This window comes from Dromaius novaehollandiae, chromosome 1 (genome assembly GCF_036370855.1).
Source record: "Dromaius novaehollandiae isolate bDroNov1 chromosome 1, bDroNov1.hap1, whole genome shotgun sequence".
NCBI lineage: Eukaryota > Metazoa > Chordata > Aves > Casuariiformes > Dromaiidae > Dromaius > Dromaius novaehollandiae.
This window is the reverse complement of record NC_088098.1, coordinates 144,387,894-144,414,934: the sequence shown is the minus strand read 5'-3', so window position 1 is coordinate 144,414,934 and position 27,041 is coordinate 144,387,894. Positions and strand designations below refer to the sequence as shown.

Here is a 27,041-nt window from a genome sequence, read left to right as displayed (position 1 = left end):
TCCTCATACATTTTCTATGTCTCTTTCTTGCAAATGCAGCCTTCCAACACAGTGCAAATCAGTGGAGCTTGCATGGATTCACTGCAGGAGGCAGTTTGACCGAGGAGAATTTAAAAGCATCAGCCCTGAGCTATGGTTTCATATGCACAATCTGTAAAAACACAGGTTCTGCTACATAAATATCCCTGATAGAAAGGTATGGTTTTGCTTTTATTTCAGAGAGACACAGAAAAACAGATACAGAAATAGGCTGAAGGAAGAATTCAACAAGGATTCTTCAAATAAGAAATAAGAATGAATCCTACTGCCAGCTACATCAATGTTCAAGCTTCTGATGTAGAGAGAGAAATGTTAAGCTTTTTTGCTTGCCTCAATCTGAAACATGGAGTGAATGGGTGTAGTTTGATATTAGATACGAAGAGCACCTGAATCCTCTGGAATAACCCACGCTAAACCTAAGGAGGATTTTTTTGTTTCTCCTCATACTCACTCATGGCACTATATGGAGAAAAGCTCACTTGGAATTTCGGTAATCATAGGTTTTCTTCTACACTGTGGCCATAAGTAAAGGTGACAGTTGTCTCTTGCCTCTGGGGACAGGAATAGCGATTCCTCTTTCTTCAATTGACAAAAGATGGCAAATAACACAGTAAAAGGTTCACTCAAAATCAAATGGTTAAAAATCAGAAGAGGATAGGAGTGTGGTATTTGTCATGGAAGAGTAACAAGAGAGTTGTGTCTACTTTCTTTTTATAAGAGTACTAAATAAAACTGATGTTTTTCCTCTCTCATATCTATTCTCTTCCTGTTGTTAATGTCAAGTGCACCTGTGAAAATGACTGAAAAGCCTGTGAACTGACTGAAAACCAGAATTAGCATTTTATTAAAAAAATTGTGACTTGTTTTGTGATTTGAGATGGAAAAATAAAATTTTGAAACATACCATGCAGCAGAAATACTGTGAAAGCCCATGCTGTTTCATCATTTTTGATTTACTCCCTGTCAAAGCAGTCCTGTGTTCAATACGAAGGTGTTATTTTTATAAATTCCATGTTATTTTTACACTTTCAGTGAGACACCCTTCCAGCTGAAGAATGTGGGATAGCATGTTTCAGATTACAGGAAAAGGAAACTGAAAATCTGAACTCAATTGCAAACTCAAAATGAAATAAATTTAGAATGAAGTAAAATTAAAACACAAATTTTACTGTAAGCACTATGAAATCATACTAACAGTTTAATCGACGCAAACAAAACTGAAGAATGTAGTTTGCTTTTTATCAAGAGAGTGCATTTTTGGCAAATATTTGCTGAATTTGTTTCACCTGCTCTATTTATGACTGTTACAAGGTAGTAATGAGAGCTAAAGGGTTGCATTCATGTGTGATTAAATAAGGTGGTTTATTTTTATCTAAATATAGCTAGAACTGAATAAAACTTAAAAGACAACAACTACTGTTTGCAATTCGACCCCTCCTGGACTCTTTGAATTGCTAGCGAGAAGACAGGATATAAGATGAGCGTAGAAAACACAAGCACTTAATTTTCTTCATAGATAGTGAGGAGGAGGACTTAGGAAGACAAAGAGATGGCATTTTGAGTTTCAAGAAGAGTGACAAACACTTTGGTATTTAGATAAAGTAAGGGGTTTTCACATGAGGAACAGTAAGAAAAAGTGCCCTTTTGTAACACATCACCGTTACTGTTCCTGAAACATCGTTGATCTGATTCAGAGAAGCCCTTCTGGAAAAGTTCACGTCACAGAACTAAAGAATGTGGATGCATTCTTTTTCTGATTGCATGTTCCTTAAACTGATCGTGGGCTTTACTGAAAGAAGCCAAAGATTTTGACTGGATGAGTTTTTCTCAACCTCGTAATAAACCTTTTTTGCAAATTTTAACTTGTATGCTTATATCTCTGCATCTCTACAAGTCAAATTTTTGCTTCACTCAGTCAAGATCTGAACATAAGTTTTCTAATAAACTTCTCTGTATTGGGCCTTCCCTGTTCTTTTTTCTGACTGTGGTTTTTTTCTGTTGTTTTGCTCTGAATCCCATTATCGCAAAGACTGAAAAATGCTGCTCTCCGAGTCTGTAGTGAGTTTATCACAAAGACATTACTTTGCCCAAGTTTTTGGCTTATTATCTTTTAAAAATAAATACATTTGGGCAAACAAGAGTTCTACCCTCTTTGCACATGTGTGCAGGTACTGATTTGTACTTCTGAACAAACAAAACAAATCTGAAAGCAGATAATTAGCGGCATTATTCCTGACCTTCTATGTCATTTAGCTTTAGAAAAGTAAGACAAAACTGTTCTTTTTTTCTTACTTTTCATTAAAGATTATTCCAATAAAGTATATAAGAAAACTATGTATGCCTTCACTGCAAAGATAACATATTTTTACAATGAAAGGACAAATTTATAATCATTATATGAAGCAAAAACCCTTGCAGAGATAAACAGGGGAATTCAGTCTTAGTCTACCTAGTCAAAGTAAACCCTATGGTGGTTATAGGGCTGACCTCAAGTAGTTAGGGTAAGGTGAAACAAGAGTGTCTTCTCTCCACAATGATTTCACACTGAGAAGTAAAAATAGCTCTCTTTTTTTCAGTGAGAAAATGTAAATGCATTACCAGCTTTAGTGTAGCTGAGGAGTAAGTGACTGTTGAGCTCCTCAACTATATCCATCCAGATGAAAGCAACTTTATTCAAAAGAGAAGAAAAGTAATCCTATTATGCAGAGATTGCTCCTGCCTAGTAGAGAATGCTTCTCTTCTCCAGCCTGAAAGAGTGCAAGTCAGCAGCTTCGAAGATGCAACCAAAGAAGTCTTACTAAGTGTGAAATCTAAACATACAGGTGAGAGGCAAAGAAACATCACAAGGAAATACTGTACTAATTCTTCAGAACTAGCTAAGTAGCAGAATTAACTGTAAATAGTTACATTTACATTTCCTGTGTCTGTCCTGGACTATACAGTTTTGTTGATAGTTGAATTTTATTCCATTTGAATTTGCACCTTTGCTAACCGTAAGTTAACAAAGTCAGGATTCTGTGCTGACGTTAGAGACATTCATCTTAATTTAGACAAAGTTTGCATAAAAACGGCCACTATAATCTTTGTCAATTATCCTGTTCAGAGTGAACCTAGTTAACGTGGTCCTTAAAAAGCCTATGTCTGCAGTAGTCAGGTTTATAGAAATACTAAGGCCATGGGCCAGTACTGACAAATCATCTGAAGCATGATAATATGACTCTAAGAATTGCAAAGAGGACAGTTACACTACAAAGTAAAGCAGTTTTCTTTATTTGTATGCAATATAGTCAGTTTTTATAAATTCTGTGGGTTAAGTCTTAGGTCAGTTGAAACCTGACTTGTATAACTACCCTGACTGATTCTTTTTGCCTGGTCTAAGTTTCTGTCAAAATGACCATCCTAAACTACATTTGAAGAGGTTCCAGTTTATGGGCAAATACTTGGATTTTTTTTTTTTTTTTTTTTTTTTTTTGGTCTTTCCTACATAAACAGAATTTGTAAGCTTGATTTTTTAAGCTTGGTATTTGTAATAGGATTTAGCAAAACTAAAGCAAGACCTTTCAAGAATTCAACATAGCAGCCCAGGAATTCATTCCTACAGGGTAAGCTAATATACGAATTTACATTTCCCTGTGGTCACTGTCCATGTGCATGCTCTTATTTCCCAACAGCAGAAGATAACTTGCCTCTTGGTGAAAGGACACTATCTTGCACTTAGCATGGAGGAACAGCATGCGTGCATGCAGCTACTGAAAAATTGCTGACATCTGGCAGAGAATCTCTATTGCATTAGACAATACTATGTGTGTGCCTGCTATTCTGTGTCTGAGGGCCCTACTGCAGAGAGCTTGCCCCTAAACTACTCTTAATCAATATTGAGTTACGTTTTTATAGAACTTTGACCACAAAAAGTGCTAGATCAAGTCTAAATTTAAATACATAAACTGATTTCCTTTATAATTCTAAATCCTGTCTATGCCCAGGATTAACAGACTTCCGGTTGCAATTACTTCCTAATACAAGTAATTGCCTCACATAGCTCTTGTGAAAGTCAAAGGAAAAGGCATTTCCCTTCTGACCTCAAAGGCCAAGAAAAGAAGTATTAGTCTTTTGGTACGGAGTGTCTGTGGCAGATAATATGACAGATTTCCAAATACAAATCCTTCAGCCTTCAGAAAACTTTATGGTCCTATATTGAATGTGTATGATATGACTAGCATTTTACAGCAAGTATATATATATATATATTTCTATTTGAAATCTGTACTTCATATCTTTTCATCTCTCTCTTCTGTAAAACTCTTTTTAAATGCTTCCTCTCCTATTCAGTCCACAAAGGAATTGAGGTAGAACTGCATGCATGTTTTTGAAGATTATCTTTTGAGATAAACAAAAAAAAAACCCTCACGCATTGCTTTCTCTTGCATTTGCATTAATATGACAGTCTGTAGCTGTTGATCAATTTAACATATTATGGGGTCCATAAGCAAGAGAGTCAATCAAGTTTTGCAGGTGTAGCTGGAAGGATATTTGGCATGATATTTGGGAAATGTTTTGAGGACAGAATATAGTATAATTCTAACTTTAATGTAATGTACTGTGGCCAGAAATTGGAAACACAGTTGTTAATGATGAATCAAAGAACCCGGCTGAGCTTCCAGTAGTTGGTCGCAGTACATATAAAATCTACTATCTCACAGATAAAAGGGGAGCCTTTTTCATCAAATAGTACAGAGGCATATCCCAAAAGGCCCGTGCTGGATAACTGGTGATTTTAAATGTAGGCTGTACTATTGTTGGTTTTGTTAAGTAAGATCTATGTGATTATGCAACTATTTTTTCAGAGCAGTAGCATCAAGCAGCAAGATTTGGGTATAGTTGGCACTTTTATTTGCTTCATTTTAGCTACAGCTGTGGGATTAACATCTGGACAAATATAAATTCTCATTTTAGGGTGAGCTGGAAAGTCTAGATTCCACTGACTATACTGGGCAGATCTTCAGTGACTGTAACAGGCAGGTGTTTGAAGTTGAATCCAGCTCATTTTAAACATCCTATTGATTCAGATCCTGGTTTCCTGGAAGCCCACAATTGGCTGGATTCTATCACAATCTGAATTAGTTCACTAAACACCATTTTCTCCTTTCACACTTCGACCACTCAGCTGCCATTTTAAAATGACCAGACCAGCTTCCATGTGAAAATGAGTCGGTACAGAATAGAACCTAATGCATGATTTTACCTGATGAACATTTACTGGGGCTTTAATTCTACCAGTGTGTCAAAAGCTACAATCAGTTTTACTTAAGTGTGCTTGTACTGTTTGTGCAGCAAAGACGCCACAGCTGGGACTCAGGAGAAAAATTATTTTGCCTTCTGTTGGACTCATTGCTGTAATTGTTTAGCACATATCATTTAGCCTTTACTGATAGCTCATCTACAAGACCGCCTGCTCTACTTTCTCCCCAGTTGTCTTCTGTAATATTCTGATGGTGAACAGTGGACACTCTGGGCATTCTCCTGGCATTCTTGCATCTGGACTAGCAAAAACATAGTCAAGGCTGAAAAATGCAGTGGATCAGGTGCTCTGTAGGAGCTTAATTGGCATGCACTTGGCAAATTTCTCTCATATCTGATTCTCTGACCCTGAAAGCATGCTCCTCCAAGAAGAGGCAGATGTACAGAATGAGTAAGTCTTGCTTCCTAACAAACTGTGCCTCCTTACTGAATGGCTTTGATGCAAAAAATGGGCTGTGGGAAGTTCTGTCACCAGGTTGGAACTGAGATTAATTGTCTGTTCATTCCTCTGGAACCACTGTCAATACCTATGGAAAACAGGTCATCACACTGATGATGGTACCCAGATGGCATGATCAGTATTCATTTATCTCAGGACCAGTCCTGCAGCTTTTATATTGATGTAACTTCCACCAAAGTCCAAGGCAGCTTTGTGTACACTGCAACTCAGCGTTATTTGCTACGCATGGTTTTGGTAGATAAAAGCCAGCTCACCCTGCCTGAGCTCATGCAAACTCACTCTGTTCACATGCCGAAAAAGCTGAACACTGACTTCTCTGCAAAGCTTATGGCTTGTATTGAGCAGCAGTAACTGCAGCTGCACAGTTTGTGGCTGGCAAGAGCCAGCATTTGCTTGCGTTTCACACATGTAATTTCATACATGCCTGAAAAGTGCTAAGCAGATGTACCCAAAGGCACAGTACACAGGTAACACAAATCTTAGAAACAGCTAACTGCATGAGCAGATAGAAAGTATGATCCAGTTTTAAAAGCAGTTACATATGCACACAAAGAAAAAAGAGAGAGAGAGTAGAATGATTTTTCACCTTATTTGCCATTTAGCACTTTTTCCCTGAGTTTTCTTCAGTTTGGCAATTTGATATGAGTTGGAATTGTGACTGGTATCATATGAGAAGCAGAGGCTATGAAATGGGAAAAAATAAAAAGGTTTCTAATAAAAGCTCCTCCTCTTGCTCAGTTTCTTTGTAACTGCTTATGCTATCTCTCTAATACAAAGAGATACAACAGGAATATCGCTCTGAAACCACATACGCTATGGTTTCATTCTTCTGAAAGTCCTCGAATGCAGGTGAGAGAGCTGGTCAAAGTTCAGGTCTCCTCAGGTGAATTAAACTGCAAGTGGCCTTGTACTCAGGCTTCAGTCTTCATCTTAAATCCTCACTGCACTTAAGTGCATGAATAAAATTAAAATTTGATTCCATCCTTGTCTAACATATTCCTTCTGCATTGAGAAGTATGTAAGTACCCTAATTATAATTATTATCAGATATATGCTGATGTATTATTAATATTATATATGAAATAATCACCAGCAGGAATCAAACACTGTGCTCTGTAGCTGATTTTGTTGGGGTAGCCATTCTCCTCTCTTATCAGCAGGCAATACATTGCAATGGCTCATTATTGACTTTGTTGACCTTCTCTTTATTCCTAGTATTGTGAAATTAAAAACACTAAAATGCCCTGAGACTTCTGGATCATAGTTGCCATATGACTCATTACTGGAGTTTTGCAATTTTGATAAAAAATAACAAAGATGAAGGTACTGTGCTTTAAAGGGTGTTATTTATTGATTTGTGTATCAAAAATTTGTGTCTTAACAATAATTTTTATGACCTTGGCATTTAGCTCTAACTCAATAGAAGTTAGAGCTAAATAATTCTGGGTATTCCAGTAGTAAACAGACACAATCTATATCTCACAGTCTTACCTATTACACTCATATGTGGTCTGCTATTTTTGTTTGAGGGTGTGGGCAAGCAAACACATTATTGCCATATAAGCACAGGTGTGAATTCATAGTACATCAGCTGCTCTGTGAAATTAGTCTGTGCATTTGATTTCACTTTTACAGAGACATGAGCATGCTTGTCCCTCTGGGATGAAGTTTAGTGAAACAGCTCAAGGTTATCATGCGGGAAGATGCATGCATTGCTGTGGCACATACTATACCATAGCTGATATACTACCACCTTATGCCCTACTTTGTCGTAACTTGTTTGGTTGCCCGCACGCTTGTGGTTGATAAACGCAATAGACATTTCTAAACTGTGTACCACGTGCAAGTAGCGCAAGCCAGTATGAGGTGAGAGCAGCCTTAGCGTGAACGGACGCAGGCAGGGCCTCTGGATGCAGAACACCAGCAAAGTAAAGGAGAGGTGTGCAGCCATCATGAGGACAGGTAAGTATTCCTATTTATCCAGCTTATACAAGCATTCCAGCTCCAGCATTCCAAAAGTATCCAGCTCATGATTGTCTTTGTTTCATAGTATAGCTACAATTTAAAGCATTCTTTTGGTTTTAAACTTTTTTCAGGACTACAAGTTAAATTTCAGCTATATGATTATTAAGGTTCAGTGGGCAAAATCTTTAAATGAAAGGATAGAAATCCTATAGTACAGCAGTTCCAAGACCTAATGTACTCAGACTTAATTTAAAGTTTGAGTTTCAGTAGGCCCAAAATACTGTAGGAAAAAGTCTGGATCTGTAGGATCCAGAGTTCAGCCAGTCTTAAAGAGCACTTGCTTTTAAGGCGAGGCCAAAAATTCAGCCACACAGAAAAGTATGCTAAGACTGTGGAATGCAGATAGTGACAAAGACAAATATAGAGAACCACGTTAGTTTTAAAACGTGCTTAGTGTAATCCCAAGACTAGAGAACTTAGCACTTTTAAATTTTTATGATAAAATAAATCCACAGATTTTAAATGCAAGGTTTAGATGATTCCAAACCTAACTATATACATAAGGTCTGAGGTGACTCAGTCTTCAGTGAGATGCCACCCACTGTGGAACCTAATTAATTACCCTCAATTAAACATCTTCCATGGACCAAACCATTGAGGTTAGCTGAGATCTAGTTGAGCCTGATGTCTAACCTCAAGTGAAATATATGACTTCTATATATATGTTTTTGCCTGAGTGAGAAAGGGGCCCTTAGGCATCATGTACTCTGGAATTAGGTCTATGGGACAAAGAGGAATGTGACTGTAGTGAGTTTTCAGGTGTGGGAAGAGAAAATACAATATTCTTACTCCCTGGCATTTGAAAATAACAAAACAAACACTCTTCCCTTCACCTGAACTACTCATGAATGCAGTTTAAAAGGAAGAAGGAAAATAAACTCCTCCTGCCCCGCTAAAACCCACTGATACACTAAAATGAATGTAGACATCCAGCAGGAGAGAAGTATGCTGAAGAAACCTACAAGGACACCATAGACTAGCAGACTGTATTTCTGAGAATGGACATCTACTGACAGAAGGGCAAGCTGAAGAAAAACCTCCTGCAGGTGGGAGCTCTGGCAGATGATGACCATGCGTGTGGTCCTTCAGTGACACAGACTAACATAACACCTGGTAAAAAAGATAGAAATTGTAGCACTTGGGGTTTGATTATGGAATTTATAGGTATTTAAGCTAGTAGGACCTGTGGAAACTGCCTGCTGGAGATGAAAACTCTGAAGCTCATGGGATATCTAAAGACAAACTCTAAGGTAGTTTTGAAGACTGATCTAATTCTGATTCAGGGAGATAATAATAACAATAGAGTAGTAGGAGATATTTCTTCAGAGGCAAAATTTAAGTTGTTAGGACCCCTAGAGACTCCTAAATGACATGTTCTGACATACTACTTTGGAGTAGTCCTGGAATTTCAATGTATGACTGAAAATAGATGCATAGGAAGAGGATATATATTTACTAAGAATAAGGGAAATATTTAGCACAGACAGAACCTATACAGGAAAATATGATTCCACCTAAACCAAAACAGAGCAAGGTTTCTGTCACTAAAAGTTAAGGTTACCGTTTTTAAACAAAAAACTAGAGAAAGTCAAAAGGCACAGAAAAGTATATAGTTCAGGATGACACATTCTTGAGGATAGGTGTGTTACTAAATCTTCTGCATTCTTGGAAAAAAGGACAGGAAAAGATATTAATAAAATTCAGGAAGGAACAGGACAAATGTTTCTATGTATAAAGTGTATGAAGCAGAAAACAGTCAGACAGAAAAAATTCAAGATATTTGTGTCTCTACAAATATATAAAAAGTGTGCAAATGGGTAGCCCTGGTTTTCAGCTGGGAAACTGACACAATTTAGACACCTGAGAAGTTCGATGAAAGAAGGTAGCCAGTTGGAAAACATAGTACCAGGGCAAACACCGACATAGCAATGATGAAATAAGCCATATCAGTGAAGGATGAGTACTGTTCTATTACAGCAAGCTTTGAGTCATGTCTGATAAACGATTCAGTTGCATCAACAAATAATACAGAATTTCCATGGATTGAAATACCTAAATAGGAAGAATATAAGTTCAAGGCTGTATTATCACTCACATAACAAGGACGGTAATAGTGGCAGTGATGTGCCAGTAAATGGACAGGAAAATCACTGTGAGGGCAAAAAAAAATATGGAAATAGCAGAAAGAATCACTCCTGAATAAACTGGACAAATGTGATGGGGTGTAATGCAGAATCTGAATGTTCAGGCACCACAAATGACTCACTTATGGGCTTAACTTGTTAAAGTACCAGAGGAGAGCTCCTCACAAGAGAAGAAGCAGCTCTTGGTTCAGGCCCCCAGTTTCTGAAAAGCAAGAGGGACCCATGTTGGGCACTGTGCTGCCTGGCTGAGGCATCCTGCTGCTCCATTGGCTCAGCTGCAGCAAGAGAGCTGGAAAGCACCTCTACTCACTCAGTGCAGTGCTTTGGCCTGTGGGCTGCGTATAGTTCCTCAGCTGTTTAATAAAAAATAATAATCTATGTCTATATGCAAGGTGGGACCCTATCAGTGTTTTCTGGATATGCTAAGATGAGGCTTGTTAGGAAACTTAGCTTCTGCTTTGCCTTTTTCTTGGATCCCCGAAAGGGCTCCACTGGAAGATAGACACCACCAGGCTGTCCCAAATGCTGGTTTGGCCCATTGACACAGGCAGAGCTGGGAAACGGCAATGTCCAGCAGAGCGGGGAGCCTGCCAGTGAGGCTAGGCCTTTGCTGTGCTGCCACAAAGTTAGGTCCTGAAGCAATCCCAAAGGAAATTCTAATATGATTGGAGAATCCTTTTCCTTCTTCAAATGCCATCTCTGTCCCCCAGAAAGCTGCTGCTCTGCCTGAAGTTAAAGAGGACCCTTAACTAGTATACTGTGTTGATTGGTATTAATAAATCACGTGTACTTGGAGCCATTCCCTGTCGTGGAGGTTGGCTGGCCAGGAACAGCTGGTGCCAACGCTACTGGTCCCCTGCACAGCAGGCGATGGTCACACCTCAGCCTGCCCTGGATTTGCCTGGGAACTTGAGGGAAATTAATTAGCTCAGACCAAAACTGCCCCGAGAGTGCTCTAATCATTTAACAGTGCAGACAATCATGTTCCAGTGATCAAAAACTTCCCCTTGGAGATGATTAATTTATTAGCATAGATGTAACCCAAGCACACTGGCCCCAAAGGCATGCAGAACACATGGAAATATCTGATGAGAAATGATACTTTGCAGAAAACTGTAACTTTGAAACTTAGGCTCTCATGACGGCTTCCCTAATGAAAAGTTTTGGTTCCTTTTTTCATTCTTCTGTAGTGCTGTAGGTCATGAAGGAGAATTGGCTCTGGGAACTTCTTTGCTGTCAGGCTCCTGAGGCTTTGGCAGTGGCTGAGATGCAGTTACAACCCTCACAGCACCCATCTCATCTCCTAAAACCCTCAGCGTGCCTCAGCTTTGTGGGAGCAGAGGCAGGACGGTGTCTTTGTAAACACAACCCACCCTCCTATGTGCTGTGAGTGTGTTCAGGAAGAGCAGCACAAATTTTATTCTTGCTTCTATTTCTGAGAATAATTGAAGTAGTTTAGTTTTTGCTACTCCTTAATTCCCGCCTCCCTTTTGGGACCCCTGGCTGATACTACCTCATGGACTCTTCAGGGGGGCCAGGGCCATTTTGGGGTTGTCCTTCAGGGCAGCCAAGCCTGCAGCCGACCCAGGCCTGCTTGAACAACCTGCTTGGGGCATGGTTTCTGCAGGCACATGTTTTTGCATGTGGTGCCAAGCATGAGTCTCCACATGGCAGCAGTCCTGAGGCAGGAGAGGTGTGTCAGGGCAGGCTGGACGGGGTCCACTGACACAGTCCTAGCGATAGCGAGTCCCTGAGGATGCATAGCCTGCAGGGTTTTTAATGTGGTTTGGCGAACAAACTGTAGGAAACAAGTCCAAATCCATTTTTACTTCAACAATCTCAGCAACAGTCTCTTATAAAAGCATAAGGATAATATAAATTTCAGGAGAACAGCTTTAGTATACTTTTCTTTTTCTGTATATGTCTTTGTCTGTCTCCTGCTCTGTCTGTCCCTCACTCTCATACACAAAAATATACAATGAGGGAGAGAGAAAGAAAAAGAAAGCAGAGTTTTAAGCTTTAAAATAAACATTTTTCTTGGAGATGAGGGTTAATGCATTAAATATTCATAAAAGAGCCTGGAAAGGGAAAATAAATTTTTACAGCCTTTTCTAGCACCATCTATGTGGCCATGCAGGTGAGCAAAGGCATAGTGCTCTAACATCTCAGATACCAGAGATAAGAGTGCAGTGATAAAAGGCTTTTCATCACATGTGGGGAAAGTTTTGTACAAGTTAGCACTGCTGTTCAGTGCAGGTTCCTCTTTCAATTCTCTGAAACTCTTTAAAGAAATAAAAATAAAAATAAAAAAAATTCAAAAGTGGTTTCCTCAGCTCAAAACCCCAACCACTCCCCCCCAACTCTACAGATGCTACCTCTAAGACATCTCATAAGCTGCACATGCATGTTTCTTGCTTTTGCAGCATACAGATTTTTAGAGCACTCTGTTACATCGTAACAAATGACTCTACGCAAAAAACCCCCCATGATTTGCTATTTAGTTTTGTTTACCTGTTCATTTAATGACGAGAAATCTATCCCTTTTTGCCATGACTAATTGAAAGATAAGACACCTAGAAATTCACCAGCTAAAATCTATCCTTTTTATTTTTTAAGTTATACAATCACAACAGGAAATATTTTGAAAAGGTCACACTAATCACAAGACAGACTACTTTTTAGGCTGAACATGTGTTTATACTAGTCTCCTATTTTTAGGTCACATCACATGCCAGCAGCTCCTTGCCATTGCTGTTTGTATTTTAATCATAAATGAACTAATAACTTCTGCAGTCTTCAAGAACAATGGGATCATACTTAATATTTGTTTCATTCTTATCTACTACACTCAAGTTCATAATTTTACAGAAGCAGAGGGTAAAAAACAATTAGTTAACATATATACAGAGGTGGGGGTTTTGTTTGTTTGTCTTATTGCTTCTTTTGCTTGGTTTTTTTAGCAGCTGCAGCAATCTTATTCATTCAAAACAATATTTGGGAAAGATATTAATTTTGGCCAAAGCCCTCAATGATTAGGCATCCAAATATCTCTGAGGAAACAGTCCTTAGCAGTAGTACTCCTCACTGGTTTCCATGTACCTTTCCGTAAAAGCAAAAGAAGAAAGCTTGCCTTCTGTTCCCAAAACTGCCAATGAAAGAGTAGCAATGATGGTTTGACCAGGCGAGTGGTATGTTAGTGACCTTGCTGTAGTGGCACAATAACCAAAGCACTATGAACAGGGTAATGAGTAAAGTAATGATCCACCTTGCTGAGCACATCTGTGTGAAAGGATGGGTCTGACATGCCAAGAGCACTTCCAAAGTTCAACGCTAGGATGCTATGGGCTGGAGGCAACACTCAGGATGAGCTTCCTTATTATCACTCATGCAGAAGGCCAAGTCAGCAAGGAGGTGAAAGTGTTATGCACTTCTTCAAACCTTTTTGTGAAAATGTCTCCAAGAAATTACACAGAGATAGTGGATTAAGAACCAGGACTCTCCTGTGTGTTGACAAGACTGAAGATGTGTCCCTGAGGATGATAATCAGATTGTCTTGAATTCCAGTGCAGTGCAAGCTCTTTCACTTACATGCATGATGACTTTGAACAAGTCACTTTCCTGATCTGACTTCATTTTCCTTTTCATAATACTAATATATTTGCATTACCTAGTTACCTCACTGACAGTGGACTGAGAAGTATTAGTGTCTTGCTTTGTAAAGGCTCTAAATGTTATAAGGATAACAGTTGGCTTTTGAAATTGCCTGGGAGAACAGCCCCTGCTTTTATTTAACTAAAAAAGCAATCTGTATAAAGCATACTTACTTGCTTATCCTAAGATGAAAACTATTGTAGTAATGCACTACCTATTTACTTAGAAGATTTTCCATTATTTTCTAAATTCTCAATAGCTGAATAGCCTCAAGAAGTAGGATACATTCTGTATCCAACTTTACAAAAAGTATTCATCCAAATATAACATTAATTTACTATAATCAATGGACTTGTTCTCATGGCTCCTACCTCTGTTTTTCTGGACAAGGAATCAAAGCCTCCTATGCAAAACTTCTGCAAACCTCTCAAATCACTTGGTTATTGTGCCACTACAGCAAGGTCACTAACATACCACTCGCCTGGTGATTTGAGATGTCTCATTATTTGGGTATCACAATCTTATTTGGGTATCACAATTTGAGTTACAAGCAAGTGCTCAATTAAAAAAAAAAATCTGAACACCTTGTTTTGACAAATGTGATCCCTTGAACATATCTTGAGCTGGGCATTCAAAAAGATGGCATAAAAACTAAATAGTCATTTGGAAACCCTGCTGTAATAATTTCTAAAAGATTTCACTGAGCTTACTTCATTGTTCAAAAACGTAAATCACTTGTCAAAACAGAAAATTCTTGCTTTTCAAGAAGTGTTTTTCTTCTGTCTGAGTTCTAATAATATAATAATATACTAAGGGGAAAAAATCTTGACAAACTGCAAGGTACAATAAAATTCTGTGGTTCGCAGAGTACTGAGTACGTTGTATTACAAATGCTAGTGTATGACTTTGAACACTGGATAGGGAATTCTGATGTCTTATTCTCATCATAAATCAAGTTCAAGAAAACCACACTACCTCAGACTTCAGCTGAAAAGAGGTTAAAAGACATTCTTTAGAAACTGGGTGTAAAAAGAGATTGTGGTTAGTTTTGCTCAATCACAAAGAAAGACAGAGACACAGGAAAGCAACAAGTCTAGAGACAATCTAGAGGCAATTAATACGGAATGCAAATCTACAGAGAGGGCCTAAGACCATCCACACCTCTTGCACTCTATGTCTTAGAAACACAAAAAGACAGAGGTACCTGGCTGCCTAGGAGGCCAACAGCCCCAGTTGAGGTGTCCCATATGATAACTACTTAAAATTAATCACCTTAGAATGAGATCCAGAAAACCAGGACACGAAGCAGCAAGCAAGCTACACAACAGGAAATGGCTTGGTCCTGAGAAAGCTGCAGCTTTCAACACTTTTCTGAGGGTTTGAAGGAGACATCTAGCTACAACCATGTATTATGACTGAATATCTCCTGGAGATAGATGCTTGCATCTGTCTTATCTCACAAAAAAGGCTCCAGAGCAGCAACACCAGTTTCTGTATTTCTCAGATATCACTCAACAGGCATGTGGGAGGTATGAATTTGTTTCTCTCTTCAGAGCGAGAGATTTGAATCCACACCTCCCATCAAGCAGTAAGTTTTTCTATTAGTCACTTAATATAAAATACACAAATTGCATTGAAGAGGGAATTGTGACTTAAATGTCCTCTCCTTTTAGGCACTGAACAAAACACCACAGTTATTCTTTCTCACCCATGCACTTTTTCTCCCTTTTGCACCACACAAACAGGAACAAATTCAACCGCAGGAGTAAAGATAAGTTGAAGAAAAATACCTTTAGCATGGTGGTTAATGCATTTATGCGATAATGGCTGGTTCTGATCAGATTAGGAAGAAAATGTGCTTAGTTTGCATCAGTGATTCTATAATCTCCCATGTGGAGAGAGAGTTCTCTAAGTCCCCACCAGTGTCGCCACCTTTCTCCTGGCTGTATTTTATGCAAGGTCTACTCCAGTAAGTCTCCAATAAGTTCTTTGACTATTTATGGCATATTGGGTCTTCAGAGTGATACGGTTCAATGAAGAGTCTTTCCCCACTCCACAGCAGTGGATCATTGCAAGCTTTCAGCATGAACTGGGTATTAGGAAATAAGTGATTCTAAATGCCTAATGACTGAGCTTCATATTTTTGATATCGGGCACCCTTAGTGAAAGCTGAGCAGTGGAAGATCTCAATTTTGACTTTTAACACTTACAGTGACAATGAGGCAGTATTTAAACTTGTAATGCCTTTTTTTTCAATATTAGCAGTAAGGTCAGAGGTTGGGAATTAAACCTGTGAAGAAACATTTTCTCCTTTAGTGATGTTGGGGTGAATGCCAACAAGTAGGTCAGGCAGAGGAACCCGTAGAGACCTGTCTCTTGGGCACCTAATATGAACCATCAATATACATTTTCGTTGCTCTGCCTTCTGAGAGTGTGCCCCTTTTGAAGAAGAATCTTCTTGGCTTGTGCAGCTAAATCATCTCTTGGTGAGCACTTCATTACAAACCAATCCCACCTGGGATGGTTTGCCTACACTATCTATTGTGAGCTTGAGTAGCAGTCAATTAAATGTGCTTGCCTTTCCTCGTTTTGGCGTAGTCCCAATGTCTTTTCTCTCCAGGTCAAAAATCACGGACAGGTATTCTATACTGTAATGTCACTCAAACAGCTAGCCAGACCTCCCAGATTATGATACATCCACAGATATTTTAACTTATCCTTTGCCAAACACCCTGCTCTTGCACAACCAGCATGCTAGGAAAGGTATCCACCAGGGGAAAGCTATGTGGATTCTCCAACTCTTCATTTTTGTAGCGTTCTCCCAGAGAGAGCAGTTTGGAAGTGGAAGAGAGTGAGTCTGGCAGGTGGGTACAGTGCCTTCACTTCAGGTCACCAGGCCTAGCCTCTCATTTCTTTCCCTCCTGAGAGGCACGAGTGAACTACAGTTGTCTCCTGTTGCATGGGCATGCCTGTTTTCCTGGATCCTTTAGAGCAGGCTGATGAGCCTCACCTCACAGGGGTACAGGTAAGTGTGGCTGTGGACCTGGTTGCTCTGTCTCTCTTGCTGAGGTCCTTTACCTATCCCTCCCTGCTTCCCAGGTTGGGGTGGGAGAAGGACAATACAGGGATCCTATACAACACTTACTCCACTTAAGAGGGGCACTTACACAGGGAGATTCCTAAGAAGCTATTTTCCCTCTTTTAAGGCCAGAGCAAAGGACTTCAGTAAAAATGCAAACTGGGCACACCGAGTTTCAGCGCAGGGCAGGTTGGCCTGTAAGACCAGCCTAATGCTTTTTAGCAGAACTAGGTTCACAGGACATTCACGGAGTAGTTCAGATGCACCTCCTCACCCCAACACGAGACCTCAGCTATCTCTTGTGACATCCTGTCATTGCTAGTATGACTAATTCATATCAGTGGGTATGTGGGTGCATTACTATAAAGGACAGGGTTAGAGGAAAGTAGCAGATGATCTGGTCATTTTTAGTGTTTTGTGATGATAGATAGCAAGCAATCCTGATACTTCCAATGAAATGAGTGATGCAAGCTAGTCAAAATAAAACACCATCAGAAGGATGAATGAGAAGAACATAAGGTTCTCTATGGTTAAAGCCTAACGAAACTCCGCTCCTACCCAGCTATTGTGATGTCTTCAGCTCCTTCTTGCTTTTCTGATGAGAAGCTAGCTGAAAAGTTGCACAGTTTTCATACTCCCAGTTAGTTGGGACGATGTATAGATTAACTTATTTGTAGACTTCAGACAAAGGAGAAAAGCAAAAGTACCTAAGAGTCTGTATGTTAAAGAGTTAAGAGGAAGGGAGGAGAAATAAGGAAGTAGCGGTTGAAACAAATCTGCTTTTAAGCTTTCAAAAAATTAAAAAGGATTTGATAACATTTTAAACAGAGTGTATAAACAACACAGAAGAACCTAAAAGTAGGTGTTTTTTTGTTTTTTGTTTTTTTCTGAGGGGTGGGGTGGAGTGTTAATAACTAGTTGAAACCATAATGGGAACTTTGGAAATAGAAACTCTGTAAGTAGCTGAAGGGACTATTTCTGATGTTGAGAAGGTAGCTTGGTTTCCATAGCCTTTCAGTACTGGGTGGCATCAATTTTTCTAGTCTGTTATTTAATTTGAGATTGAATAGATGAAAAGCATATAAAATAGAGCAAATACTATAAACTACCTTACCTCAGAATTAGCCACTACAGACAGCTGAGCTGTCAGTGTCAGAGAGACAAATGCAAACTGCTTTGTAAAGAATATTTGCAAACTACATAATTCTGATCTAATGATGTTATGCTGCCTTTTTGAAAATAATGCCATATATAGCTGTGTCTCCACTGGAGAAATGTTCTTGTAATTTCTCATCACTGACAGCATTGACAGTGATTCAGCAGCAGTACAATCTCTATAGCCCTAACCTACAAAAAAACAGTTTTTACACAAGAATATATGTATTGCAGGTGAGCGTTCAAAAAAGGGCAGTCATTTGCAACTGTCGGTACCTACGTGACTGCCAAAATCTACAGCACTGTTTTGCACCAGTGTGACTGGTGGTGGAAAAAGATTGAGGTTGGGGAGGGCTTGGGAGGAATTTATCTCACAGTTGAAATAAATGGGAATAAAATTAAGGATCTGATATTGCATATATTTAGTCTCAGATCTTCAGAAGTATTTAATAGTTGAACTGTCACAGGCTTAATTTTATGCTTCTGTATAATCCCATTGTAACCCTCACGTATGAAGCAATAAGTCAGTGCCTAACAGATTGTAGGCAACCAGAAGTTATTTTTATTCATCAGCATCACTGCTGGTTGTCCATCTTCATTGCCTTTCATGGATACACATCAAGAGAATTAAGCTCAGACTCAGATCTCAAAAAGGATATAAACACCCACAAGGTAGTCTCTGCAGTGCATTTCTCCTCTGGAGAAGGAAAGCATTTAGGCATTAACAATGACACAGAAAGCACAGACTGAATGTATTTCAGAGAAGGCTTTCATGATTTTCTTCTTCCCAGGAAAAGGTAAAAGGCATAATGGCACTGGGCTGCAGAAATAAAAGGAGACCAGGACTCAGTGTGGACCACAGTGGCCGGAAAGGATAATGTGCATTGAGATGCTGGGTTATACAACACTTTGCGTGAGCCAGTCCGTACTGTTCACAGTGACAGCGTAGGCTGCTTGGAACATAAAAGTTAAAGGTCCTGTTTTTTTGGTACACCTTCCTACCTGAGGAATGAGGTCTGTGGGTGGGCATGTAGTCTCACCTGTAGGGGAAGGATATGATATAGGAGAAACCACCAGGGGAGAGTTCCTTCTTCAGAGCTATAGGTGGAAGTCCTCGGTGATTGTCAGCCAGAGCAGAGATCAAACAGCTTGACTTCTTCACTTTATCATTAATTGAGAAGCAAGAAAATAAGCAGCAAACAAAAAACTACTGAGCCTAGCTGCTGTTTTAGCCTTGTTTGAAAAGGATCTTTGGTTGTTGTTCACAGGTCTGTTTCCCCCTCTCCCTCAATAAATGTCAACCTCTTGGCTAATTCTAGCCAAATTTGATAAAGGGTATAGGTCCCGAGATTAACTAAGTTTCCGAGTATTTCATAAAAATATTTGGCCAATTAGATAAAAGCTTGGGATTCAGACATTTACAATTTTGCTTAATATATTTTAGTTCTTTTGGCTGATTTCTGCAACCGCATATGGCTTCCTGTGTGTCATGACCATAATAACGCTGGAGAAGAAGGTTATAGACATATGTAATGACAATAATGACAGTCTTCACTATATAGTAATCCACCATATAACACAGAATTGTAGGAAGAAAATAGTCTACGGTTTTCTACTGCTCACAGAACCACTGGAGGGTTTGTTCAGGTTGTCTTCCCTTACATGTAAGCGTCACTGTGAGTCACATGCTGACTGCTCAAAATGCCTCTCATCCATTCCTTTTGCAGCCTGGGATCAAAGCGAAAAAAGCATAGTTCAGAATAAATGGGAGAGTATTTCATGTGGTTACAAAACCAAGTCTGTAAATCCTACACCAAATCCTTCTTGACTCGATATATGACAGACCCAATTTATGAATGGTCCAGGACCCAGTGAATACATTTAGCTGCCATTTAAGGAAACAGGAGGTGACAGAATTTAGCATTCAGCTCTCTTGGACCCACACCTGGACACAGAAATATCTTTGATATAGAATTGTGATTAACGCTTGGCACACTTTGAATTTCCATGCAGTTCTTTGTGAGCAAACACCCTACTTATTCATTTCTTCTTTCAGATTTACTAGAAAAGTTTAAGTTGATGATATATGGAAGATAAGTACTTTTTTCTGTGCTGAGGCAGGTTATTCTAGAGGACTGTTTACAGCTCCTGTAATATTAAAATGTTAGCCTGAACTGTAAAATTGTTGGCAACGGCAAGAAGGTGTGACATTACCTTTTTTATTCCAAACATGAGGAAGTTGAATTGCCAGGTGCCCCCATGCTATTCAGGAAAAGAGGACAAAGATGTTGCTGAACACCTCTTTTTCCTCTTACACTCATGACCACATTAGCTCCAGGCACAAGTTAGAGCAGCCAGACGCCTAGTCACAACCAAAGGAACCAATATTCCTGTAGTACAGTTTGTCTCTCTGTGCTCTCTTCCTGCTAACTGGCATTGGAATAACCTTTCCACATGCTGATGTTCCCCCTATAACAAAGAAATCTCCATGCACTCCTGTAAAAGACTTAAGCCCTTTTTGTCGTACTGAGCAGTGAAAGTTGGGAGGTGTGGAGAATCCAACCGACTCATTACTCAGTGCAATTATTTTCAAGCTGAGAGTAGACCAACAATCTATGTTACTGACCTCCAGATCTGTTATGATTTCTGCCTTCTCTCATATGGGGGTACATGTAATCACACAAGAGAGCCCACAAACATTAGTAGGAATAGATATGTGGGTCGAGCAAACAAATCAGCCTACTATATAACATGCAGAACTGCACCACGTCCTGTCAGCTCCTCTGAGAAATAGTGTTGATGGAAAATGTTTGATTTAAAGAGCTGAAAAAAGCTTTTAGAGGTACACATTCATTAAGATCTCAAACATTTAATGTACACTGAACCTGAAATATCTCAGTGATGAGTTTTTGAGGCTATTTTACCCACAGAGATCAGATTTTGACGTTATGTATCTACACGGCAGAAAATTGCTGAGATTACTAAAGCCAGAGACCTAGAAGGAAACTTCACTCTTTGCCGTCTTAGAGGTGTTAATAAAATCTTTGTGCACTGAAGGAGAAATATGTGACTGAGAAGGTAGATCTTCATGTGAAAGACAGGGGTTCCAGACATTCTGTTTGGCAAGTGCACACAAACTTGGGTCATGATTTATAGTCAGAAAGAAGTTTTCTATACAATGTGTAAAGCACAGTTTAGTTCAGCTTAAGAGCTTGATCTTTCTCCTGTTTAACTGAACTACTTAACCAAAGTTGTTAACCCAACTTCTATCAGCTACAATCATAGTTGAGCTGCAGTTTTTTGGGCTATGTATTTCCGATGACTGAAACAGCACTGACCATTGCCTTGATTATTTAAATACTGTATAACCGAGTTCATCAGCTTTGCAGTGACCTGGGATTAAGGGGAGGGGAAAGTGTCCCTTACGAAAATGTCTTTTATTTTCTTTCCTCGTCAAAATACTCATGATGCTCATACCTCAGAGAGGGTAGTGCTTTAACAGCCTGGACACAAATACTGCTGAAGACCCTGGGAGGCAGAATTTAATCAGCAGTTTCCATTGATTCTTTTGGAGTTTAATGGTGCTGTCACTGAAAAACTGGAAGTCAACAAGCTGAAGACAGCTAATCAGCCCAGCTGCCAAGAAACTTTACAAGTTAGCTGGCTGGAAAACAGACAAGTTTAAGCCATTTGCATTAGGTCTGTGTTGGAACCAATGCCCTCCCAACAATTTTCCTATGGAAAAATACCCCATCAGAAAGCTTTAAACTTTTTTCTCCTCATTGTTCAATGAGTGATACTATGCCTTTTGTACAGTGCACTGTTCAAACCCTTCCCCTGAACACCAAATAAATAATTTCTAGGGGGCATTTTTGTGGCATGCAATGCTATAGCATTGGAGTGCTTCAAAAAGAGCAACAAACTTGTCTTCACTACCTCCTTCTAATATGAAAATCATTTTACCCCATAGTACAAACAAGACAGTAAGGTGCAGAGAACCTGAGCTGCCTAGGACCTGATTTCTCAGAGCATATGACATTGCATAAAATGTTTTTGTTTCAAAGCCACATTTGTGTTGACTACATCTGGATCTATGAGTACTCAATACTTCTGCAAGTCAGACCCAGGTGTCTTTGAACAGGTACTTGAAAATGAGGAACTCAGAACTGGTGGCTTTCTGAAAGCTTAACCCCTTGAAACTAGATCTGAGAAAACGATTTCAGGTCGTACAGGATGAGCATCATATGGGTGGAACGAGTAGGGCACCAATGAAGACTTCGATATCTCAGAATGAGATCTGGAATAGTCAGCAAAATTATGAGAAACAGTCTGAAGTCATCATTCTTCACATGCAGCAGGTGCAGCTCATCCAGAGGAGAGTATGGATAAATCTTGGAAACATGGAAACTTGGGAAAAAAATCTTAGCAAGTCTCACAGAGTATCTTCTTTCTTGTAGGAAAACCACCAGGGGACAAGAGTCTTGATATGGTTGGTGATGGCTCCTTTTACGAAGATTCCCTGTTGCCTTTTCTTTCAGAGGACTGAATATGATTTGCTATAATCTGGTAATATGATGTATAGTAGAGAAACACTTCCTTTCCCTTTCTAAATGATAGCCCAGTGGTTAAGGTCAGGAAACAGATGCCTCAGGTTTCCTCCCTACTCTGACCATGGCATTTATACTCAAGCAGGAGATTGTTTTAACCACAAACCTGCTGGGTACCACCCATATTTCACATCAAAATGATCAATTTTATATATATATAAATATATATAAATATATATAAATATATATAAATATAAATATATATATATATATATATAAAAGACAACTCGGGGGAGACAAAACACTATGCAGGAGGGCAAGAGATTCTCTAGCCTAGACACATTGGCAATCATCTGTAAGGAGGAGGACATGGTCTGGTCTCCGCTCTTTAGACTGGGCTTTTGTGGTTATCCAATGACTACTTAATATGAAACAGCGCCTTTGAAGATGAAACCAGAATTCAGGTCTGTGCCTTCTAGCTGAATGACCTAGAGACTATATTTTAAATATTTGCTCCTCTTTTGTCCAATGACTATTCCTTCATCTTCCATAAAGGTGCAACTGCAACCAAAAGGCTGTAAATCAGCCTTGAGTGTGGTAGCTAGTATACTTTCAAGGAAGGAAGTAGATAAAGCTTTGAATACCTTTCAAAGAGAGTGTTGAACATGCATGCTCTTTCTTCTAGGAGAGCGCTCTAGAAGAGGGGTGACACTATTTCCTCCTCCTCAACCACGTTTGAAAAGAAAGTACATATTTTTTAAGGAAACTCAATCTTAATTATGTGCTTTAAGCATGCTTCTTATTGGCATTACGGCAGCTCATTCAGTCCTGTCAAAATCCAATTGCTTTATAATACCTGTCATTAAATACTGTTATATTATGTCACAAGAAGCAACTATTATGGGATTACAGTCAGTGACTGTATGAGAATTGTCCCCACTTGGGGATGAAGCTCTGAAATTCCACCCCAGCTCCACTTCAGGCACCAAAAATTTCCTTTTGGAGATGTTCTTTTCTCAGCATTACCCAAGACTTTCAGGCAGAATCACAGACTGAATCTAATTCCCCGGGACATTACTCAATCACCAAAACCACAAGGCCATTTTGTCTTTTCCTGCAGTCCTGTCAGCATGTGTCCTCCAGCAGCAAGTGGATCAGGGCATCTAGAGGCAACAGTCTCCTTCTGAATGGGCTGTTAACTGACTTTATGCACTTAAATATTCCTGTGCCCTGGATAAAATGTAAGGTTTCCTTCTGTAATATCTACACTTAGGTGACCGAGGACTATACCATAATCCACGTGCACAAGGGAGCTTTTACTACACTAAGTCTATGTCAATATTAGTAAACTAAACACTGCAAGGACATGGGCTCAGGCCTCAAAATTTACTCTCTTGTGAGGCTACACTTCTGGCACAGTTCTGGTTCACACCAGCTACTATTCTCAAACAACTCTGGGCTCCAATCATTTTGTGCAAGTTAGTAGTTACCACAGAGCAAAGACCATTCCCAAAAGGCAGCCTGGATGCAGCTATCCTGTTTTGCAGGCTAAGAACAGTAATTATTACAGATGTGTCAGGTAGCTCAGAAGGCCAGGGAATGAATGGTCCCAGCGAGTGGATGGAACACTGATGGTGTTAGGCAACACCATATTTTCCATCTAGACCACTAGAGGGTGCAGACAAACCTACTCTGCCTTAAAGATTAGGTTTTTTAAAGATTACTCAGATTTGGATGTTTCAGGTTTTACTCAAGGGTATTTAAGGAAATGAGCTGAAAGGATCACATGTCTTGCTATCCCCTACAACTCACCTACTTCAGCTGCCGTGTGTAACCCGAAGGCTATCTTTGTCCCCCGACGGACTGGTGTCCAGACATCTCCCTCTGTCCTCATCCACCTCAGTTTCCTACTACCAGTTTTTCTCCTCTCTTTTTTTGTCTTTCCCCTCAGCATTTCTGTTCCTGTTTGTCCACAGTTTCGCTATTCCTATCCTATCTCTCAGCATGCCTCTACATTCCAGAAGGAATCACTGTAGCCCAGAAATGGGACTTACTCAGTTTACCCAGGATACTGGGATAACAGAATTTCCATTCGGTGGGATTTATAGAGCCTGGTCATATCTTTGAAAACTTGTGTGTGTGTGGCGGGGGGGGGGAAGTCTTAGGAAGATGATTCCTTTTTTTGTGCTTACTCACCTATTCAAAGCAAAGACTTGTGTTCCTGAATATTCCCTAATTGCCTCAGCAATTGCCTCATACAGCTAATCTCTCCGTGTAACATCCTGTCAAAGCAAATGTAACACTTTTCATCTGAAATGTTGATCAGACTTACAGGCAGCTCCCTACGGAATTTGTCTTCGTGGCCACTGTTTCTGTGCTGTAACAGATTATATTTCCTCCATGACTAAGAGCTGCAGAAAGGACCAAATAAAATTCTTTTAAGAACCAGCTGTTGCTAAAAAATGTTTTTAAAAGGAACACGTCTAAATATATTGCTGAATAGTGACCAGCACTGATAACCCTGACTTTCATTGTTGTAAAATACAGTTCACTAGCTGAACACATACCTGCACTGGATTACTAAAGATGGATAATATCCACATCTGAAGATGAAGAGAAGATAAAAGAGCACATACTTTGGGGTGACTTGACATTTTCCCTTCTTACTTTTGCAAGTGTGAATCAGGTGCAGTGTGCCTGGTAGTAAGGTATCCTAGTTGCTTCACCATGAGTGTATCGAGTGCATTTTTTTTTCTTGTTACTTCAAGGCTTAATCATCACTTGGGAGAGAGAGGATGTGAGGGTAAAATTATTTTGAATTCATCAGCAGCTGAGCTTGAATGCAATAGTACAAAAATCTGACAAAATGTGCAGCTTTTGAAGAAAAAGCTTATAGATGCCTTGCACTCACTAACTGGCCTGGAGAACTCTTGGTCCCTCGTTAGTCTGTGCACAAAAAGACAGAATCTCTCTGTCACAATATGAACAATGGCTAAAATCCAACATTTAAAAAAATTGAACCATTGCATGCAATATATACAGAATCTCTCTCTCTCTCTTTCCTTCTCCCTCCAAGATTTTAGGTGGACATATTTGTTAATACTGAACACTGCTGAAAAATAAGACTACCGAAGGAAAATTTCAGCAAGGACTGAAGACTTCCTATCAAATACGTATTATAAGAGACTAGATCAAACTGACATAACCAGATTCAAGGATGCAGAAAACTGAACCTGTGGGATATTTCTTCTTGATTAGCACTTACGTTTAGAGAAGAATGGATTCTATTACCCATTTTAAACCCATTTCAAAAATAATAATCCTAACTAAAGAATCACTCTGCGGTTTCCTGTGTATAAATAGTAAGCCCAGAAGGAACACCAGCTTGACCTTCCAATTCCAGTCAGAATATCAAAAGCTGGCAGTAAAAGAAAACAATCCCAAACAACAATCCGAAAGCCTTTTACTTGTAAAATCCAGAAATTATCCAGAAATTATTGAGGCACAAATCAATGACAAAACACTCCCATTTCTATAAAGCAATTTTTGAGAGGAGAGCTCCATTTTATAGCTCTTTTTGTGCACTGTGAAAAACTAAGAACGGAGTCAGGAAATACACCTGATACGAAAAATGTCCTTCTGTCCATTGGGAGGCTTTGCAGACATTAGTTGTCGACAGTGAAGCCCCCTGGACTTGTGCTTCAAAACAATCTTTTATCTGGAAACAATGCAAATATGAAGGAGAATTATTGGAAGGTAATACATGTGCAAAACACCACTAGATTAATACATTGAGAAAAAATCCTGACATTCAAGTAGGAGGACAACACAATATCTTGAGGCTGGGTTGTAGGAGGCTAGGTTTCTCCCCCTCTAGTCACTCAACCAGAACACAACAGTTTCTGGGAGAGACCACACTTAACCATACAAGGAATGGCTTTTCTAGATTTTGTTTCTTTTCCATGCTATTATGCCACTACACAGAAGATATGCCTTTCTCCTACAGAAAACTGAGGCATACACCCTTTTCCCACACCAAACAAAGATACTGATTCTGACGGACAATACTGAGAGCAAACTTATTAAATCACCTAAGCTGGCCTCCCATTTGCTGCACTTGCAGAGGGCAAAGTTATCTGCACAGGTAGATGCATCTGAACAGAACCAAAACCTACGCCAAAAGACAGAAGGCAAATAGACATTTTCAATAAACATGACTGAAGGAGTGTTATAAAATGAAGGCAAAAGCAGTGGATGAACTCCTCGTTGGTGACATGAAGGCCTGGGCTCAGTTCACTCTCCCCCCACAAATCTGTTGTGTACTTTGAGCCATGCCTATGCAATAACTGGGAAATGGATAGGCATACCTCAGCCAGCTTTCATCTAGCAAGCCGTAGTATTAGCAATGTGTTTCAGCATAGACTGCAAATATTCAGCAACTAAGGCCATACAGAGCTGTAAGGAACACCAAATCCATTAGCATCAATACCCACGCTGATAAGACTGAGATGCAAGTGCTTCTATTAGTATTATAATCTCATCTCTAGCTGTATGATGGCATGCTCTTGGCATTGTCTAAACTAATTTATAGCTCTTTTTAATGGTAGACCTGTGATTCTTGATTGGATCATCTGCACTGGGGA

General features: G+C 39.5%; 1 protein-coding gene across 4 annotated transcripts in view; it reads right to left on the bottom strand.

The window, feature by feature from the left end:
* Positions 1-27,041, bottom strand: part of P2RY8 (P2Y receptor family member 8) — a 56,943-nt gene that overhangs the window by 8,005 nt on the left and 21,897 nt on the right. Inside the window, exons 2-3 of one of the 4 annotated variants that reach the window (XM_026115451.2) lie at positions 19,514-19,579; positions 18,892-19,012 (exon numbers count right to left, since the gene is read on the bottom strand). The exons of 2 other annotated variants lie outside the window; for them this stretch is intronic. The gene's annotated coding sequence lies outside the window, so the exon portion shown is untranslated. Of the gene's footprint in view, positions 1-18,891; positions 19,580-27,041 lie in introns of all 4 variants that reach the window. One more of the 4 variants, XM_026115450.2, reaches the window with a different exon arrangement.